A 21,729-nucleotide genomic window follows, 5' to 3' on the forward strand; every position below is an offset into this window, starting at 1 on the left:
CGCCAAGAGAAATATCCAAATGCATTTTAAGTTTTCTAGTTCCATCGACAGTTGGTCAGATAAATAAGATCCAGAGCTAACGAGGGTTTGGAGCTGAGCGGCTGCAGGAGCAGCTCCTGGAACTGGATCCTGGCTCGGTGTGGTTCAGTGGAGGGTACCTGACACCGGAGCAGCAACGGCCAGCACAACATCAGGAGCTGCTTAATAATGAATGAGCCAGGCCTGCAGAGAGAAACACACACGGACACACAGCACATGGCTAACAGGGAGTCACACTGACATAATTGGAGACAGGCTCACAGCGCGGTCAGGTAAAAGCAGAGTATACAACCATAATCAGCCAGAGACACCTGACACACGCTGCTCACACAGTGCTCTGTCGTCACCCTGCAGCAGGTCACGCTCCTCACACAGCCGGCCTCACAGGTGTTTATACCTAAAAACTTCATTTAGTTTCACTGAGTTTTACTGACATTAAAAACAGAAGAGACACCACTGAAAAAGAAACCAGTCACAGCTCAGCGTGGTGTTCAAAATAACAGAGTTGATGGGTGTTGTCATGTATGACCTAACCTTTACCACACCCGCCTCACAAACTGAACACAACTGGCTGAGACACCGTCCTCGTGGCAAAGACGAGGGGGAAACCAAATCAGAGTTGAAGAATCGTCTGGCCTTCTTCTCTCCTCTGAAACATCAGCTGAGTCACCTCGGTGCCGAGTGTCAACAAACACTGAGGTTAAAACCAGGAGACACAACTGCATCCATCTGAGAACCTGTGGTTTGGACTGACTGGGCCTTTGTCACAAGATTAAGTCAACGCAGGACTCTGAGCCAAAACTCAAATCTAAACACAGCTCAGATTGAACCACAGTGTCATGAAATATGTGGCCGCTGTCCCTGAAAAGTATCGAGGGTTCGTGCACAGAATAACATTCAGGGGCCTGGAGGAGCTGAAACACTCACAGAAATAAACACCATCAAGTTTAATCATGTTTGTGCATTAGAGTCAAGGATATGTTGCACAACACACACACACACACACACACACACACACACACACACACAGACACACCAGGTCAGGACTCTCTGGTGTCCACAAGGTTCAAGGGTCAACGTGATTATCTGTCACATTAACCTTTATTACAGACTCAGGGCACACTCTCCCTCCAACCACTAAAACACTGTATGTATAAATTATAATAACATCGTACAAGCAGTAACAAAAAGAGAATCTAGATATAAAGTGTTACAGGTACGGTGGTTATCATCAGGTTATGTGTTGCACATGGTTTTAACTCTCATTTTAAGGTGCAATGTTTTTTCATAGAACAGTTCGTATGATATCCTATGAATTTTCGGCCCATGAATGATGTTGCGTCCTTAACGTACAGTTACTGAGGTTCGGTTTAGGAAAAGGAACATGGTGACGACGTACCTTAAAATGAGTCAGAGTTCACACTGATCTGAACACGTGACTCCAGGCAAAAGTCTGTGACCCATCCTCCACCCCAACCTACCTTCCTTGTTTACTGCCGTCAGCACATGGGGCATGTGATCACAGTCTTTAAAAACATGCAAGATATGTACGACTTTTTATAGGAACAGCCTGAGGGGCGTAAAAATACACATATTCATACTGAACTGTTTGGTACGAGGCTTTGGTTAGGTACGCACTACAAATATGTTATATACAATATGTTGAATTGTTCTGTTAGCTCGCACCCAAACCATAACATTTCACTGCAGTCAGACACACTGGGAGGGATGCTACGCTACGCTAGCTCCTTACAAGATGGCTAGTAACACCATCACCAGACCAGACACAGAAGACCCTCTGATAACCGACAGGTCTGCTGTTTGGAGCCACGTTGGTTTCACTGTGAATTATGAGGAGACAGAGTGTTGGATAAAAACACACCGAGCTAAAGAACCAGCCGACGCTCAGCCACAGGCTCTCGTCAGGAGCTAACCCAGAGGGACAGTACAGCTGACGCACAGTGGGCTGACAGAAACAACACTGATGCAGTGAGCTCTGAGATCAGCAGTAACAGGTCACTCAGGTAAAACTCAGCATCACATGTAAAAAATAGAGATCAGACTTTAGAGCTCCCTCACACCAACACAACTGACTCCACCAAAACTAGACAAACACAGATGGGCTCAAAAACCCTGAGAATGAGCTGAGGTACAACTAAAACAAAGACTGAGAAAAACACAGACAACTAAGGTCAAGCTGCCCGAGCGACGGAAAGACCATGCTAACACCTGAAGCTAACGACACCACGGCGGTGTCTCAGACCAGCCTGGATGGCGTCGGCAAACAGATTCAGATCATGCAGAACAAACTGAAATCAGACCTGAGATTCGTCAAAGATAAAATTACAACCAGAATGAGAAATGAACTTAAAGATGACATCGACCACAAATTCACCAAAATAACTACTGAGATAAAAACCAAGAGCATCTCTCTGCTAATTCTTCTTTTTCACTGTATCAAAAACAAACTGTGACTCCGCTGTGTCGTATCAAACTGAACCATGAATACTGTGAACTGTTCCTGCCCTGCTGCAGGTGTATTTAAGGGACAAAGTGTTGGTACTGGAAACACCCGGGTTTCTTTCTTATAGTCATAACAACAAACCATGTGTGGCAGCAAGTAAACAGTCCGTGTGAAGAAACAGAACACAGCGGCCGAAATGCAGTCTCAGAACCCATCGGATATCATCTGCAAATATCTTGATTTTAGCTGAAATGACTTGCATATGGAACAGGAAGTCTCAGCCCAGAGGCTCATCATCATCATCATCATCATCATCATCATCAGACCAGTCGAAGGGTCCTGAGATGGTTTTGAGACACCTGGACGTACAGGCTGGACAACTCCAACAGAACTCATGTTTCTCTGATGATGCAGAGGTGAGTGTCTGACATGTCGCTGAATCAAGACACACAACTGTAACACACGGGTGTAGACCCATGGCAGCATGACGGGGCACTGGGTCTCAGTGCTGGTCCATGTGACATCATGTGACCCGTGCAGAGAGGATATAAACCTGACACTGGCGTGCAGCCCAGCGTCCTGAGGAATTATGTCCACACTGGAAAATTCTGCACCTCATAATTTACATCCAGTGCCAACACAGAAAGTGGCGTGCCCTACATGTAGCGAGGTGGAAGGTAAGGGGGACAGTCATGTGTGGAATTAATGTAGGAGTCTGGAGTTTGCTTCCTGTCACAGACCTGCAGTTAATGGGTGGATTTTTATTAACCGTCTTTCCCAAAGCAGAGCCAAGGTTTTTATCTGCCGAGTCCCAGACCACCCTGAGCTGTAAATTATCTCCTATAACTACAACCTGCCCCTGACCTGAGAGGAATATCCCCCCCCCGCCCCCCCCCCCAACGACCATCTGAGTATCAGTTACCCACCCTGTGTTAGTGAAGGAAACTTTATTCCTCCCACACAGCAAGTCTTGATGAATTGAAGTAAACGGGGGCCTCGTACCACAACATCAGTTCACAGCTCGTGCACAATAACCCAAGTCTCATTGTCAGATGCTCAGTTCTTCACAAACAGACCTTTCCAACTGACAGTAGACTCATCTGTCATCTCTTCAAGACTCCACTGACAAAAACAGTAATTGTACCTCACTGAACACAGGAGCTGCCTCCATCGATCAGGCTTGTATGATATCCTACAGATTAGCTCCCATGAATGACAGTGCATCCTGAACATGAAGTTACAGAGGATAGTTTTAGGAAAAGAAACATGGTGATGATGAACCTTAAAATGACTCAAAGTTCACACTGATCTGAAAACACTGGTCTTCTGGGAAAAGTGTTCTGTGACCCATCCACCACCTTAACCTCCAAACTTCCTTCTTTAGTCTGTACTCTCGTCAGTGCATCGGTAACGTGAATGCAACTTTCCCAAATGTGTGGATTATACATTCATTAGTGTTTTCTAGAAAATGACTTTTTGTAGAAAACCTTAAAAACAGAGCAGACAGCCTGATCACTTGGTTTGTTTGTTTGTTTGTGTAACTGTGTGACTCTGGTGAGTCCGAACTAATCTTTAAAAAACCAAGGTAGAATAGTGAAATGCCGCCTCATGTGACTCCATGTTTGTAATCTTTGTTTATCGGAGGCATGCGAGAAAATGTTTTTTTTTTTCAAGTATCCGATGTAACACGAGATAACTGATTTACACGTGGTCGTTGGGGGGTGAAGTATTCCTTTAACCCAACTGTAGTTGCCATTCCATAAAGCATGAATTTAAAGCCAGTAGCAGTGACGACGCCCCCTAGAGGATGAGTGTAAAATCATCTTAAACTCCACAGTACATTTCTTCCAGGCACCATCAGCAACTCCCAGAGACTCTGGAGGAAGACTCAGTATGAGTTCTCTATAAAACAGCGAGACCTCTCAGCTTCCCTCAATGAGAACGCTCCATAAAAACAACTCAACAGGTTTATTTTACAACAAAAAGTCTGTGAGGAATCTGCCTGACTGTCAGGTGGAACATCAAGGAGGGGGTTTTGACACCAGCTGGTGATTTTGATGAAGCTGTTTTTATTAAAGTTGCTGTTTTGCCTGTCTTCTCTTATTCTTTTTAATTTTAGCTGAACTAAACACTCTTGTTAATGTTCTGTATCTCCAGTGATCTCAGCACAGAGCAGGTCTGCTGCTTTTCTGTCCTGAACATTGTGTCCCAAGCTTCAGGGTTAACTTCCTGAGAAACCAGCCTCCAGGTTGGACGTCAGGCACGACGCCAAAGCAATCCTTTGAAGCGGATTCCCGTCAGCAGCTGCAGCTCTGAAGCCTCGCAATCGCTGCCTGATTTTCTTCCTGTCAGTCACAGGGAAACTGACGTCAGTGGCATTTATGTCGTGCAGCTCCTTCAGTTAGATGGAGTGCCTTGGAAATGGCATCGGCCCAGTTACGGCCCACCTTTACATGTCAGAGAGCGCAGGCCGCTGAAAACACTGCCGTCTACCACGATCCATACGCACGATTTATAGCCAGCTGTCTGTCTATCCATCTCCGCCCACACGCACCTTCAATGTAAATCCATGACCTCAGATCCAACAGGCGGATCATAAATAAACCTGGACAGATACTGGGTTCTGATTTGGGCTCCTGAGTGACCTGATATTTGGGGCCACACAGAAAAGGAGAGCAGAGCGGGAAGAGGACGTAACAGCAGCAAGTCAACTCTACAGCTGTTTGACATTAGGAGGTGGGAGTAAATTAGGTGGGCTGGGTCCATGTGTGTGTGTGTGTGTGTGTGTGTGTGTTGAGAGGAGAAGAATCAGGGGTGGAGGATTCGTCCAGCACTCACATCTGAACGGAGTAATGCCGGCACCAGCTCAGGGCAGGGTGGAGTTATTTAAGGCGTTTCCCTGCGCCTGTTGTTGAGCGCTGAGCAGACGGCTCATGCAGGGTAAATGGGACACACATGGTCAGAGTGATAAGTAAATATCTGCTGCAGAAATCACAAGGTATGCAGGAAAAGCTGCAGTGAGAACACACGTGGCACTTCAAAAAAACAAATGCTATTTTCTGCACCTCAGGCACGAAAAGTAAACACAGAGAGATTTCTGGGTAATTAGGTCTGAAAACAGTCGGCCATGTCTCATTTCAGACACACACAATATCCTCAGAAATAAACACTGAACGAAGCTGATTTCAACGTCAGATATCAGAGAGGTGACAGAGGTAACTCCTGACAGTTATTCCCTCTCTTTAAACCATGGTTTAGTTTTTTCCCTGTTAAAGGGTTTTTTTTTGGGGAGTTTTTCCTGATCAGCTGTGAGGGTCATAAGGACAGAGGGATGTCGTATGCTGTAAAGCCCTGTGAGGCAAATTGTGATTTGTGATATTGGGCTTTATAAATAAAATTGAATTGAATTTATTTTCATAAGTTCAGTCAACCAAATGACAATAAATAAATAAAGTCGTGTGCAGTGAGGAAAAATCCAAAAAGGGTCAATTTACATTGTCTAAAGTATAAAGTAACTCATCAACAGAAAATTCATCAAGTACTTTAATTGTTTTAGTATTTTTTCATGCAAAAATAAATATTCTCATGTTAAATGTGAGGATTTGTTCTTTTTTACATTAATATCATTGTAACTTAAATATATTTTGGTTTTTGGTTGTTGGTCAGACAAAACTGGGACTTTGAACACTTCCCCTCGACCTGTGAGGCTGCTGTCAGCCCTAGAGTGGTCTCCTCTGGTCTGAATCAGGGACTCATGTTGTTCCAAAGTTGTATAATTGCCTAGAGTTGGTTGGTGTTCTCACGGCAGCATTTACAAGAGGACCAGATCAAATGCCTTGTGTGAGAAAGCTGCTCTTGATTGGTCAGAATTTCCATGTGGGAAAAATCCAGGAAGTAAAGCAAACGTTGAAGAAGAGGACACTTGCAAGATAAATGTGACACTTTCTAATGTCACAATGGAGGGACAACTACGCAGGTTGATTTTAGCGCTGCTCATCGTGGACTATATTGCTGTCATTGTTCATTTTAGTCAAACCATACAGTTTGAAAACGAGGCGCGGCTCCAACTAGGAGGAGGAGGAGGAGGAGGAGGAGGAGGAGGGAGCAATGAGCTTGTGAATCACAGAGCAAACTGAAGCCTCCATTTCCTCTCATGATCTCCCCAATGAACCGTAACGAGAGCCACAGAGCAAACATGGCAGTGACAGATAAACAGACTGAAGCCCACAGAGCCGTGACCTCCCTCCAATTAGCAGATGAAGATGGAAGGAGAAGGAAAGGAGGTCAGCGCAGGAGGAGCTCTGAGCTGACGCTCTAATTCAACCGGTCTCATATTGATTTATTTCCCAGCCTCGGGCCCCTCGGTGGCTGCCATATTCGGCCCACCTACGCAAAAATTTATACCTGCACTCTCCTAATTGAGTCCCCACTTTGAAGAAGGAGCCTCCACTGAGTCATGAACGCCATCTCACTCAAATGTCCACACTCACAGTTACCCACGATACAGTGGTGTCAAAGATGAACACGTGACACGTGCAGCGGCCATAATCTGACACATTAACATGGGATGTTCTCATCCAGGCATCACGCTGCAGTCCAGCTTTATTTAAACTGTGTCAGCGAAGAAGGTTTGAGTCCTAAATCTCCAGCAGTTTAATTTTAATGTTTATTGTGAAACATTTGATTCTTTGGATGAACGAATGTTTGAATCAGCTTCTGATTTTAACTTTCACTGAACTGTCTTTGATCACAGAGGCTGTAAAAAGTGATGAATGTCAGAGACGAGCAGCTGGCTCCATGTGGAGGAAGATGTTGTCTGGACTCCACCGAGGTCAAAGGTCAGCACCTCAAAGGCAGCAGCCCGAGCCACTGATGTTGTTGTTGTCGCCATGTGTGTGTAGGAATGTACCACATCTGTCACGGGACTCAGCTTCATCACTGAGTCAGTCAGTCAGAGGCTAAACACTGTGTTCATCATTCATTCATTCATTCATTCATTCATTTTCTGTAACAGAGTAGTTGAAAGAGAATAAATGTGACACAGTTGTTTCCCTGAGGTAAACACAGTTCGTGGGCATCTGGATCGAACCCGTCACTGTGTGAGAAATGGCTTGTGGGGAGCAGCAGAGTCGTAGGAGGAGAACCAAGATGAGCCGGCCCTGACTCACAGACACAAAGAAACAACCTCAGCCAGGAGAGAGACGCTGCTGACAGCGAGGGACGGAGGCCTGCAGCGTCCAGCTCACACTGTGGGACCTTATCAAAGCAGCAGCTGTAGAGGACGAACTGACCTCTGTCTCTGACGACTGAACCAAGTCTTCATGTTAAACCAGTTCTGTGTGAACACTGGTCTGACTTCACAATGCTTCGACTCAACTCCTGAAAACCAGACGTGTGTGGAGCCAAGTTCAGCTTCGTGTTTCCTACTTTAGCTGCGGTGTCACGGTTCAGTCACACCCTCAGTGATAGTCTGTAAACTCTGAATGTCTCAGACAATGACTGTGGGTGAGACTCAGCAGAGATGGAAACCCTGACAGCCTCTGCCCCTCCGCCCGCCAAGGAGGAGAAACCTAATTAAACAGTGTGACAGCACAGTGACGGCCACACCTGCACCCGTGGTTCATGTTAACCACGCTAGCTACGCCCTCCTCAGCTGTTCACCAGGCAGGATGCTGCTGGATTTATCCCCAACCGTTCCGTATTATTAGACAGAGGAGCTCGGCAGATGTTTACAGGAAGTGGTCGTCGTAGCTAAATGCACCGCTCAGTTTGAAGCTCTTTTTCTTTACAACTGATGCTAAGCTATCATTTACTGTGAGAGTGATGAACGCAACAATCACATTCTCACAAAGGTTATTTTTGGACCCAAACAGCACCAGGGTTAGGGTTAGTGTGATGTCATCAGTCACCAAATACAGGAATAGCTACTGTGTCGGGGTCAAAACAGGCCGACCAGAGCGAAACACTGACGATGTTTCAGCTCATTCTTATTGTGTTTTTGTGTCTTTAACGTCACAGAGGTCCTCCTTTTGCTTTTCAGAGACAACCAGACAACGCTCCATAATCTAAAGAGGTGTGACATGTAACACAACAGCGTCGGCCTCTAGTGTGACATATAACATATGTGACAGCAGCTCTTTATAAACAACAACAATGAAATCACATGTCAATAACAATCATTTAGCGTCCCTGTTATATGGCGGCTGATCTCGTCCTCTGCTCCGAGGGTAAGGAGCTCCTGGACCTCATTGTTTGTTAGCTGCTAACCGCTAACAGCTGCTGCTGTTCTTCTTCTTTGAGTTAGCTGCTAACTGCTAGCAGCTACTGTTCTTCTTTGAGTTAGCTTCTAACTGCTAACAACTGCTGTTCTTCTTCTTTACGTTAGCTGCTAACTGCTAACAGCTGCTTTTTACATCTCCTGCAGTGGGTCACACACACAGCAAGTCGTCAAAGTGTCAGACCCATCCTGTTTATGCAGACGTCGTCTCGTTGCTGCTGCTACCACCACTGCCGACTTAAAGGTGACACGACCCATTCTGTGATTGTACCTTTTTCACAGAGCATAATGGTGTGAGAGTCCCACCTTGAACAGACAGTGTGAAAGGGTCTACAGACAATGCAAACATGCCACTGCCAGGTGTAATGGTGACCATGTTCACCATCTTATTTAAGCATGCTAACATTAGCTAAACAGCAGTAAACACAAAGTACAGCTATGATAAGAATGTCGTAAGTTTCACAGGTCGTAAATCAAAGTATTAGACAAGTTAAATTTTGATGTGATTATGGCTCCAGATGGAAAGTCGGAGAATCACCGAAGTTATTAAGGTAATTCATCACCATGTTTCTTTTACTAACCCTAATCTACAAATCTCTTCTAAAACAAATCTACTGTAATTACTAACCCTAACCCTGCATAACTTCCCTGTCCTAACACTAATCTACAGAAATTTATTTTCCAAAATGAATCAATGGAAGCTTACTTACCTTTTTCACTTTACGTATAGTGTGTGCCATCAATCGTGGGGAGCTGATTCTTAGGATATTATATGAAGTGTTGTATGAGGATACATTGTACGGCTTGTACGGCTCATTGTCCCGTTGCTGTTTAATATAGCAGTATTATCTGTTCTGTTTTGTGTCTGATATTAATCACCTGTTTTCATCTTGAGCTGCTGTCTGTCTGTTTCAACCAAGACAACCTTTGAAAAGAGATTTTTAATCTTAGTGGGACCTGTTCTGGTTAAATAAAGTTTGTATTTATCCTCTGGGGAACATGAATGTCTGAGCAGAATCTTATGACAGTAACTGCTGAGACATTAAAACGTTCACATGTTGCTCTAAAAACATCGAACACAAAACAGGAACCGGAACAAGTTAAATTATATATCTGAGTACTTGGCTCTGTGTTGTTGTTTGTCACATAATTATATAGGGACAACATGACAACATGGCTGCAGATTTACTTCTGGTCTTTGAAACATATTTACTGTTCAGTTCAGTTCATGTCAGTGTTCAGAGTCTCTGCACCTTTTTCCACTCAGGCGTTAACGCTGAGCACACAGGTGATGTCAATCAGAGCCCATCAGTGAGGGTTCACTGCCTCAAGAGAAGCTGATGGACACTGAGACTGAGACTGAGGAGCAAAAAGAGAAGAAGGAAAATACAGAGCAAGATAATGACACACCTCTGCTGTAATCTCTAATTGTCTCTGTCTCAAACACACTCATTTCTCCTCCACCACATCACACACACAGAAGCCTGGAGTAAAGACATGTGGTCGCCGTGTCCTCATCATCACTGTAATCTTTGTTGTTTTCCAACGTCTCCCACACAAACCAGACCAGCCCACTCTAAACAGACACCACGCCGCTCAGCTCCAGCACGCCGCTCAGCTCCAGCACGCCGCTCAGCTCCAGCACGCCACTCCAGCGTGACTCAGAACAAAAACAGAAAATATTTTCCGATTGAGAGCAGTGAGCAGTTTCCCCAAAGGACCCTTCACATTTATCTTGATGGCATCGATTGGCAAGTGCAGGTTCCCACAGACGGGACGCTGATGGATAGTGTGTTGGATTTAAAATGAAAATGTGTAGCTGCATTAGCATCAGACAGACCTGTGTACAGAAACATGACTGTCTGTCACCCTGCTGTCAGTTGGTACAGTCCTTTAACTGTAAAGGCTTTAAAGCTGCACCTCTCAGTATCTTTATATGAACACCAGACAGAATCAGTGTGTGAGATGTAAAATGATCTTATCACCTGACTCAGTTCAGAGCAGCTCTCCTGACTGTTGTAGCATCTTTCAGCTCAGAGTTTTGGTTTTAAAGTCGACAACTTCCTCTGTTCGGCTTCACTCTCAGCGCTCTCATCATTTCCAACAGCAGCTGCTTTTAAAACAAAAGCTTCAGTAAAGCAGCTGTGCGTTATCTGCACTGCACCCATCAGCAGATACAATCATCACATTCAGCCGCTAAAGACACAGATATATCTGTCAGGAGTTGGTGGAGACCAAACACAGAGCTAACAGAGGGTGAATATTGGACTTACATTCATCAGGTGGACACAAACACAAAGACTCGTAGTGAAAGCTAACGTTACTGCATCTCCGCAGGATGTGTACAGCCATATTTAAAAGGTGATGTCATGGTGTGTTTACAGATTGTTCAGCTGCTCCCGACCTGCTCAGTGTTCTCCGTACAGACGTCAGAGCAGACGTGAAGATCTGTTGTATAAATCCAAACCTTGCAACACATGAATTTTACTGAACTAATGCAAAGTGTGTCTGCAGTCCTGATGTCAGCTGCACTGATCTGTCTCACAGCTAACAGCTAACAGTGACATTCTGACAGCTGATTGGACCTTCCTGCCCGTGTCAGGTGTTTCCTGTAGACTGACTGTGGCGTCCTGTTACAGTATCAGGACTGAATCTGTCATATTGGTCTTAACTCTACAGTTCATTCATTTCAGATCTGCACTCAGCCCCTCCTTACCGTCCGCTCTCTGTTTATCAGACCACAACAGTTAGCTGCTAGCAAACCCTGCAGTCCCTCTGTCTCCCGAGGAGACCATGGATGTATAAAAGGACCTGGATACAGTGTTGGAGGCGGAGCCCCGTTCATTCCTATTAAAATTACTCAGTGGCACATGAAGCCAAGAAAGATGTATTTGAGTGGTATGAAATTACTCAGATCCTCCACATCCTGGGGTCCACAGAGCCGCCACACTATAGACTTACGATGGCTGAGCAGCCGAGCGGCACATGGAAGATGTTTTCCTTGAAGGCTTTCTCCCAGAATGACCTTTCTGACAGAAATCTATTCATTTTAACCCAAACCAGGACTTTTTTCCAAACCTTAACAAAGAGGTCCCTTTCTGGTAGAAAGCCCTCAAGGAAGATTTCTCCCAGCTGCAGCCAAGCACAGCAGAGAGGCTAACTTCCTGTTTGCGCTCTGCTAACTTGAATGTGGATAAAATGATTTAAATGTTTGTCTCTTATAGACTTTCCAAATGTTAGCACATTCATTACATTAAATTCTGATAGTGAAACGAGTCATCTCCACTGATTCACTGACGTCTCTTTCACCATGTGAGTCTATGGATGAAGTCAGTTTGGGGCCTCATGACATCACGTGATGGACCAGGAAGATGTAATTCAACTTCTGGCCACAACGACAAATTGGCTTCACACTGTTCATGTGGGCTTGTAGAGGACGACTTCACCAGGGCCTTCAGTTAGCAACTGTCACAACTTGAATGTAGCTGACGCAAACCCCAGCACCAGGGCCACAGGTCAAAGCTGTGTATATGCAGCAACAGAAAGTTTACTGATCCTGTGGGAGCAGAGAGACTCCTGGGCTGGGATTTGTTGTATGGTATATATTTGGATTACATCCCTTTGACATCTGAGACAAAATGATTTAATGGGAGCTGAAACTCTGAAGCCCCAAAGTAGCTACCTCTGCTGTACCCTGCTTAGAAGAAACACAAGGTCAGGCGCTGGGCGCTACTCCTGTAGCTTTTCTGTGCCAGTTTTCGAGAGCACGGCGGTCGGTTACATCTGAGGTTACTAAGCAACCACAAGAAGCACAGTATCTCAGCCTATTGACCTAGCCTATTGGCTGGTCCTCGTCATATGACTGCGTTCCAAAAGCTAAACTGTCGCGCCCTGTGAAATAGGTGCTCAGGAACGCATGTGCGGTACGACGGCATTGCTCTGGTGTTTGAGCACCTGCAACGTGTTTACACTGAAAACAATGAATTTGAGGTCGCAAAAAACGAGGCATGTGTACGGCCTCTAATCCGATCATTTTGTGTCAGTAATTTTAATGTATTTTTACTTTCATTACTGCAACACACTGGTTTTAGATTTTGATTCAAGGTTTAGTTGAATTCTGAGTGACTTTGCAGTGACACAGTGTTTTTTTGTGCTTCATCTAATTTTTTAGGGGCGACAGTGATATACTGTAATATAAAACCCTAGAGCATCTTAAATGTAACAGTGTGAAAAGAGTTTTGTGTGAATCTGAGAGTCCAGATGATCAGTACTGTCACTTTTATCCTTTTTAAAGCTCTGAAGTAAGAATGCTGCCGACATCTTTAGAAACCTTCAAGGTTTCTGTGATTAAAAAAACAAACCTGGATGTTGCTCAAGAAGCCTTTAACATCCATGAAGTTTCCCCTATTTAAATGCAGGAGTTTGAAAGCAGTGGGAACACCTTGCACAACATCTGCATCACCAATTAGAAAATACTCAGCCCAGTGGACAACTGTGTTACTACACACTGCTCAAGTCACACTTATCTGAAAGACTCTGAACGTTCCTCCCAGCATCATTTCAGTGTTCCCACAGATCAGACCAAAGTGTTTCCAAACTTACCCCGTCAGCAACTGAAAGGTTAACTGTTCCCACGAGGGTTCATGGTCTCAGCTTCAAGGTTCTCGTCTTCTTCACTCTGTGTCTGTCTCTGTCCTCTCTTTCACTCTGTCTCTGTGTCTGTCCTCTCTGTCAGTGACTCCGTCTCTGTGTCTCACTGTCGTCCTGGAGCCCAGCTGGTCCAACCTCCACCACAGGCTGCTGGAGTGGGACTGCTCTCAGTCTAAACGTGACTGGCCTTAAAGGGTTTTCTTGGGGAGAAAAAAGCCCACATCCCACTGTCAGTCAAGCAGCGGAGCATAGTTTCAGCTGGGCCGCCGTCCAAACAGACATGAAACTATTCTATTTCGGTCTGCCGTATGAGCGCTGGTGCTGCTCGGAGGAGGGGGAGAAGGATTCTGTGGTGGGCCGTGTAATTGCAGAGTGACCAGTTATGGCCAGATGTAATTGCAGACCTCATCAGATGGAGAGAAACTGCCAACAAGACAAGGTAAAGGACTTTTAAATAAGACTCTGAAAAAAGAGAAACAACACAGACCACATAAATAAATGAGGAGCTGGGTTCCAGATGTGGCAGCAGAGGGAGGAGGAGGAGGAGGAGGAGGAGGAGGGGGAGGAGGAGGAGGGACAGAGGAGGGGGAGATGAAGGAACTGCCATGGCAGCAGAATGAAATCCACCCTGTGACACGGTGAAAAGGTGTTTACCTTCCCAGAAACAGTCGCACAAAGACGGAGAGGGGGACTGGGGAAGGTGAGAGGATGTCGGGCCGGCCTGGTGTTGTTTCTGGACCTTCACCACGAGCGCTCCCGGGTGTCTGGTTTCACCTCGGCCTTGGAAATGACTACCTTATGGAAAAATTGGGAGCTTTAAAAATGGGGAAGGAAAATGAAAATATAAACGGCAGTGGGCTGGTTCCCATTACGGGCAGGACTCGGCTGCTCCGGGTTACTGCAGTTAATATCACGGCGTATTCTTTAGTGAATAATTATCATGTGATTATGTGAAGGGGGCGGTGCCACACTCTCTCCCACGAGCACATAAGGGCCTGTCACACTGTATAGAGTCAATAAATATTAGCTTTAGCTTCAATCTGAATGTAAACAGATAATTTCCTCCAAATTTTTACCTCATTTCCTGGCAAATACAACAGTTGAGAGCGCTCTGAAACACATTTAGAGACGCATTGCAATGTGTGAAGGTCATTCTCAGGCAGACCTCATCCTTTAAAGGACTAGTTCTACATTTCGGCAAAGACATTTCCACACCAAGAGTACCCCAACCAGAAGATGGTTAGCTTAGCTTAGCATAAAGACTGGACACCATGGATGTGTGAAGAGACCTGGATACAGCCCTGAAGGCGAGACATTCCTGTGAAAGTGGCTCAGTCGTGCATGAAGTGAAAAAAGCTCAGTTTCCACAGTATGAAATTACCCAGATGATCGGCGCTGCCTCTGTATCATCGAGCCCATAGAACAGGCGCACTACAGACTTGTTCAGCACTCAGCTAACTTGAAGGGGGATAAAATGATTTACTCTTGCAGCTCTTCTAGACTTTCCAAATGTTACTGGATCAAATCCAGTGGGAGGAATCATTTTGCGGGTTTGTGACACTCAAAAAAATCATACACTGATTTCACAATTCACAATGTGAGTCAATGGGCAAAGTTTTTTTTTTTTGCCCAATGGCATCACGTGACAGACCCTGGAAACTGCAGTACCACTGTTGGGCCTCTATGAAAATTGGCTTCCTGGAGACAAAGGGAACAGCTGGTCCAGCTTGGTGAAAGGTGAACACAACTGGCAACCTGCACCTCTAAAGCTCACTGATTACTACGGTGTCTTTTCTTTAGGCCAAAGGGTCAGGCTAGCTTTCCCCCCTGCTTCCAGTCTTTATGCTAAGCTAAGCTAAGCTAAACTAAGCTATGACAATTTTTTGTTGGCTCTATCAAGAAAGTGAATAAACCAAACCAGATCATGCAGGTTATCTTCAATGAGTAAAAATAAAATAAAAATATATCAGCAAGCGGCGGTTTAATGGACCTTTAAGACTTAAAGCTGAGTGAGATCAGGACCTTTGATGGTTCATGACGTCTGCATTAAAGATCACCAATGGGTTTTATGACGATCAGACGGATGCTCATTTGTTTACGTCTAAACCTCTCCTGGGCCACGCTCATCTTGGAAACAGTGTCACTTCCTGTTGGTCAACTGCAGAGACATTTTGGTGACATGCTTTAATGGCTTAAAGAGGCAACAGACAGCATCTTTTCCTAAATATATCATGATGAAAATAATGTGGGTTGCACAGGGTAGTGTCCACAGTAAAATCAGACTGTCAGTGTTTACATAGGTTACTTAGTGGCTTTGCAATCTTTGCAATAAGCTTCTGCCACTGGGGACGAAATTTCGCGGAAAAAATCTGCTTTACGGCAGGAAACGCGTCATGTATTGTGAAACTGGTCGGTCAGCCAATCAGGGACTGGAGCTGGTCCTTATGAGGAGTTGGGCATGAGATAGTTGAGTCACGAGCACAATGGCAGACGGACAAAGTTTGGAGACAAGTGAAAAACGGCCTAGCAAAAGAAAAGGAGCTCCTCTGTGTGAGGAGGCAAAGAAGAGCAAAAAGGAGAGTGATAAAAGAAGAGGAAAAACAAGAGTAAACCTCAGTCAGGCGTTCAAGAGATGGAGGGAGCTCCGTGACCAAAGAGGCTTCAAAACCCATGTCCAGCTAGCTTTCTTTCTAATGGATCAGTAAGTAACACGGCTAAATGTTAGCTAGACCAGAGAGGACTGTACTGTACTGGCTGCTAGTTCATTCCTAGCTGGCCAGCATCGCAAATCGCCGCAACCAGGGAGCGGGTAGCGAGTGTTGGTCGGCTGACATCCTGGTTGCCATTCTACGGCAGCCCTCGGACAGTGATACCCCCCTCCCTTCCTTCTGTTCTCTTCTCACGGAGGCAGCTATCCACGGACATCGCCCAGCTAAGTTACGCCCAGCTAAGTGAACACTGGACTTTGTTTCCCATTCAATTTGAGCTCCAACCGGCCGCATGGTTTCCATACGGTAGTGTTTATTCTAGAATGGGGACTGTTTACATGTGCATATTGGTATAATTCCACTGTGTCTACTGTTGTTTGTACTGATACTGTACATATTGGTATCATTTACTGTGAGCTGTTTGTACTGGTACTGTGCATTCTGCTATAATTATTTGCATTACTATTTGTTTTTTCTTCAGATAAATCTGATAATTGTTGCTCGGTCTCTTTACTCATTTATTTAGTAGAGTGTCCACACACCTTCTCATTCTACATATACAGTCATGTGAAAAAATTAGGACACCCCATTAAATATTCAGTTCTTTAATAACAAATGTTCACATATCGATGTCTGATCTTGTTTTTCTTTATCTCTGGGAAAGAAGGTGATTTAATTGCAGGTAAACAACAAAAGTTAACCTTGTTTTACTCATTAAACAAAAGATATCAATAAAAATGCATATTCTAACTGAGGAAAAAGTTAGGACACCCTACCCCCTAATAGCTAGTGTTACCCCCTTTGGCTGAAATAACTTCAGTGAGACGCTTCTTGTAGCCGTCTACCAGTCTCCGACATCGGTCTGAGGAGAGTTTGTCCCACTCCTCAATGCAGTATTCTTTCAGCTGTGAGATGTTTGAGGGGTTTCTTACATGTACAGCCCGTTTCAAGTCACCCCACAGCATCTCAATGGGATTAAGATCTGGGCTTTGACTCGGCCGTTCCAGGACTCTCCATTTCTTAGTTTTCAGCCAGTCCTTGGTGGATTTACTGGTATGTTTTGGGTCATTGTCATGTTGCAGGGTCCAGGGTTTTTACAGATGGTCTCACATGTTCATCACGCACCCTCTGATAGACGACAGAATTCATGGTGGATTCTATGATGGTGAGCCGGCCAGGTCCTGCTGCAGCAAAGCATCCCCAAACCATGACACTTCCACCTCCATGCTTCACAGTTGGTATGAGGTTCTTTTCCTGGAATGCTGTATTGGGTTTACGCCAAACATGTCCTCTCTTCTGACGTCCAAATAATTCAATTTTAGACTCATCTGTCCAAAGAACATTATTCCAGAAGTCCTGGTCTTTGTCTGTGTTCACTCTGGCAAACTTCAGTCTGGCCTTCATGTTTCTCTTAGAGAGCAAAGGCTTCCTCCTTGCACACCTCCCATGAAAGTTAAACCTGTGCAGTCTCTTTCTGATTGTAGAGGCATGCACTTTCACATCAACAGTAGCAAGAGCCTGCTGTAGGTCCCGTGATGATACTTTAGGGTTTTTGGAGACTTCTTTTAGCATCTTGTGGTCTGCTCTCAGGGTGAACTTGGACGGCCAGACCTGGGCCTGGTGGCAGTTGTTTTGAATGTCCTCCACTTGTAGACTATTTTCCGGACGGTGGAATGACTGATTTCATATTCTTTTGAGATCTTTTTGAATCCCTTACCAGACTCATAAGCTGCTACAATCTTCTTTCTGAAGGCCTCAGACAGCTCTTTTGATCTCACCATGGTGTTCACTGTCACTTCAGCAGTCTGGAGCACACCAAACTAAATGTCTGAGGTTTAAAAGGGCAAGCCTCCTTCAAAATGCTGAGTAACGATGTTCTAATCATGTGCACCTGATGTGATACACCTGTGTGTGATTTTAGCCATTTTAAGTGGGAATAAATGTGGGGGTGTCCTAATTTATTCCTCACCAGAAATTGCATTTTTTTAAAATTACATTTTACAGAAAGTTATAAAAATCTTTTCTTAAGTTTTAATTGTTTAGTTATATTACCTGAATCTCCCAGTATTGTTAGGATTGATATTAAATATCCATATGTCCAAAAACACACAGGCTTTCATAGGGTGTCCTAATTTTTTCACATGACTGTACATAGAGGTATACTGGTGGCTTTATGGCCTGCATTTTATTGATTATCTCTGATCCCCACGCTCAATTTGGTCGTTGCGACAGTGCGACGCAACACCACTGACGCTAGAAAAAAAAAAAAAAAAACAAATCCTATCTGTTGCCTCTTTAATTAAAAAAGTCCTCAGAATTTGTTGATGTTTGAAAAAACCCTTATTGATTATGGTCACATTATGCAAAAGGCTGTTTGCACATTTGGAACAGGTGGCGCCCCCTATTGACTGATTTCAAGGAAATTTAACACACGTGGTTCACCACTAGAATTTAATGTATCCTACAAGTTTTGTAATAACTGGACAAACAGTTTCTGATTCATTGTCTGATTTGTGTCATTTTTTGCATACGTGGCGCAACATTTTTTCTCGTAAGCCCTCAACAACGGCGGGTCAGTGCTGCATTCCATTTACCTCGATAGTCCAAGTTCGGAGCTGGGAATGGGTCCATGTCATTGGTCCGACAGCCCATTAGTCCGACTGTCCGCGGTGCTGAACCGGCTTGAGGCGGAGCAGGCTCACGGCTTATGTGTTTGTCACTTTCTTTTTCATTTTAACCCACACCATGATCTTTTCCTGACCCTAACCAAGTGGTTTTTGTGCCTAAACCTAACCAGACCTTAACCACAGGGCATCATGATGATTTCAGAACGGACTTGGAATGGGTTTAATATGGTCGGAACAATGGGATGTCGGAACAATGGGCTGTTGGACCGATGGGCAGTTCCCGCTGGGAATGACGTCACATCCAAGTTGATCACGTTCCCGTTCAACAAGCTGGAAAACCCAGATGTTGTTGGCAGTACCAGTTAATAACAACATGTCTGTGGACAGGACTGTGTGTACGACTGTTTTAATGAGACACAGATGAGACAAATATAAACTCTATTTTACGACAGCTTTCACTGCCGTTGATGCTCGGAGCAGCCATACTGGATTTTTAGGTCACAATTGGTGACGTTCCTCCAACTTTCTGAGTCGGAAATCCGACCTCAGGGGACGTTCCAGTTGAAATCTCTGAGTGGAAACTTGGAAATTTCCAGTTTAAATGGAACGCACCATGAAGGTCACAGTTGGACAGAAGAGTTGAGACACTGGAGAAGTTTTTACTCAGCAGATATTACAACTACAAATCTCTTCAGAGACGTTTGGATGATGCAGACACCTCTGCTGCTGCGCTCGTAGATTTTAATGGGAGCTGTAGTTTTTCTTTGTGACCGCAAAGTTTAAGTTTGTTTAGATCTCAAAGGTTTTAGTTTAACAGCAGCTGCTGTGGTGGACAGGGAGTTAAAGAAAGGCTCAATGAGAGACTGACATCATGACTCAGGCTCTCTGTTTCCCAAACTGCTCCTTTAAAACACAAGAGAGAAGATTGTACCAAAGCCTCAGGTTTTGAAATGAGTTTGCGGTGTGGGTTTCTGGGAAGTGGACTTGTGACACGTCTTCTCTCTGGAGATGGGGTCTCGTTCTCGGTTTCTCTTATTCAAACCATCTAATTTCCAACTGGAAGGGCCCCATTCAAAGCAGCTGTGTGCCATTAGGCCTGCGTTTCTCGTTGGCATGCCGAGGTTGTTTGATTACTGCTGAGAAAGAAGCTCAAAACCAAAGAGACCCACCAAATCAGCCCTCAGCCTCCCGTCCCCCTCAATTATCAGCATGCAGAGAGAGACAGGAGCAGTTTCTCCTCCTCAGTCATGCAGGGAACGGTTCCCTGTGGACTCTCACATGACTCCAGACACACACACACACACACACACACACACACAAACACACACACAGTCAGACAGATACACAGACAGACAGACAGACAGAGGAAAGAACAAGTGCCAGATGAAGCTTTTAACCCTTGAGGTGAACCCCACCAGCCCTAACCCCCTCTGTAGTTCGTCCTCTGATACCATGAGGTCACATATTTTCATGCGTCTCTTCTCAGCTGGGAGTTAACAAGTCACCCAGTTTCCTTCAGAGCGAATCATTTAGAGCTTTAAGTTTTCACAACATGTCCACCGTTGACTCTCTCTTACAGATTTCTTGTATTTCGTCTGAACTGAAGACGTTCTGGTTGCTCGTGTGTTCCTCTGGTGTGATGCACACTGTGACAAATGTCCTGTGTTTGCTCCGTTGCACACTTGGCATTCATCCGTGCAACTAAACAGGATCAACTGTATCCTGTTTTTCAATTTCACCCTTATTGAATGGGCTCATTATCCCCTGAATTTCCAAACTTACATCCCATATTTGTCATCCAAACAACTGCAGGGCCTTTATTTATCCTCCCTGCAGGCTCCTCTTAGCTCTGTGTCTGCTGCAGCTCAGATACAGAGTGGGAATGTTACTGTAATTATGACTTTACAGGATCCAGTTTGTGCACTTAGTCTGATGTATGTGAAATTAATGGTTTACTTCCTGTTACAGGTCTTTGTAAATATTCATCAGGACTATTCTTCACTAATGAAGTTCACCTCGCCTTATGTTTTTTCTTTACTCAACACATAAATGTTCTCTGTAAGAAATCCTCTGAGGAGCTGCCCAGTACAACCAGTTCTCTACTGATGACTGGTTGGAGAAGAAGAAGGTCCACAGGCCCAAAGTGTCAGAACCCCTTACTGTTAGCACCTTACTGTTAGCATCTTACTGTTAGCATCTTACTGTTAGCATCTTACTGTTAGCACCTTACTGTTAGCATCTTACTGTTAGCACCTTACTGTTAGTGTCTTACTGTTAGCACCTTACTGTGAGCGTCTTACTGTTAGCATCTTACTGTTAGCACCTTACTGTTAGCACCTTACTGTTAGTGTCTTACTGTTAGCACCTTACTGTGAGCATCTTACTGTGAGCATCTTACTGTTAGCACCTTACTGTTAGTGTCTTACTGTTAGCACCTTACTGTGAGCATCTTACTGTTAGCATCTTACTGTTAGCACCTTACTGTTAGCACCTTACTGTTAGTGTCTTACTGTAAGCATCTTACTGTTAGCACCTTACTGTTAGCACCTTACTGTAAGCATCTTACTGTTAGCATCTTACTGTTAGCACCTTACTGTTAGTGTCTTACTGTAAGCATCTTACTGTTAGCATCTTACTGTTAGCACCTTACTGTTAGTGTCTTACTGTAAGCATCTTACTGTTAGCATCTTACTGTTAGCATCTTACTGTTAGCACCTTACTGTTAGCATCTTACTGTTAGCACCTTACTGTTAGCATCTTACTGTAAGCATCTTACTGTTAGCACCTTACTGTAAGCATCTTACTGTTAGCATCTTACTGTAAGCATCTTACTGTTAGCATCTTACTGTAAGCATCTTACTGTTAGCATCTTAGTTAGTCTCCAAAAGTAGATCAGGAGCCAGAGCCTTCAGCTATCAGGCTCCTCTCCTGTGGAATCATCTTCCTGTTACGGTCCGGGAGGCA

General features: G+C 44.6%; 1 protein-coding gene across 1 annotated transcript in view; it reads right to left on the reverse strand.

Moving 5' to 3' along the window:
- Nucleotides 1–13,830, reverse strand: part of insc (INSC spindle orientation adaptor protein) — an 87,124-nt gene extending 73,294 nt beyond the window's left edge. Inside the window, exon 1 of the mRNA XM_033634218.2 lies at nt 13,383–13,830. The gene's annotated coding sequence lies outside the window, so the exon portion shown is untranslated. The remainder of the gene's footprint in view (nt 1–13,382) is intronic.
- Between the last annotated feature and the right edge of the window lie 7,899 nt (nt 13,831–21,729).

This window comes from Epinephelus lanceolatus, chromosome 5 (assembly GCF_041903045.1).
Source record: "Epinephelus lanceolatus isolate andai-2023 chromosome 5, ASM4190304v1, whole genome shotgun sequence".
Taxonomy (NCBI): Eukaryota; Metazoa; Chordata; class Actinopteri; order Perciformes; family Serranidae; genus Epinephelus; species Epinephelus lanceolatus.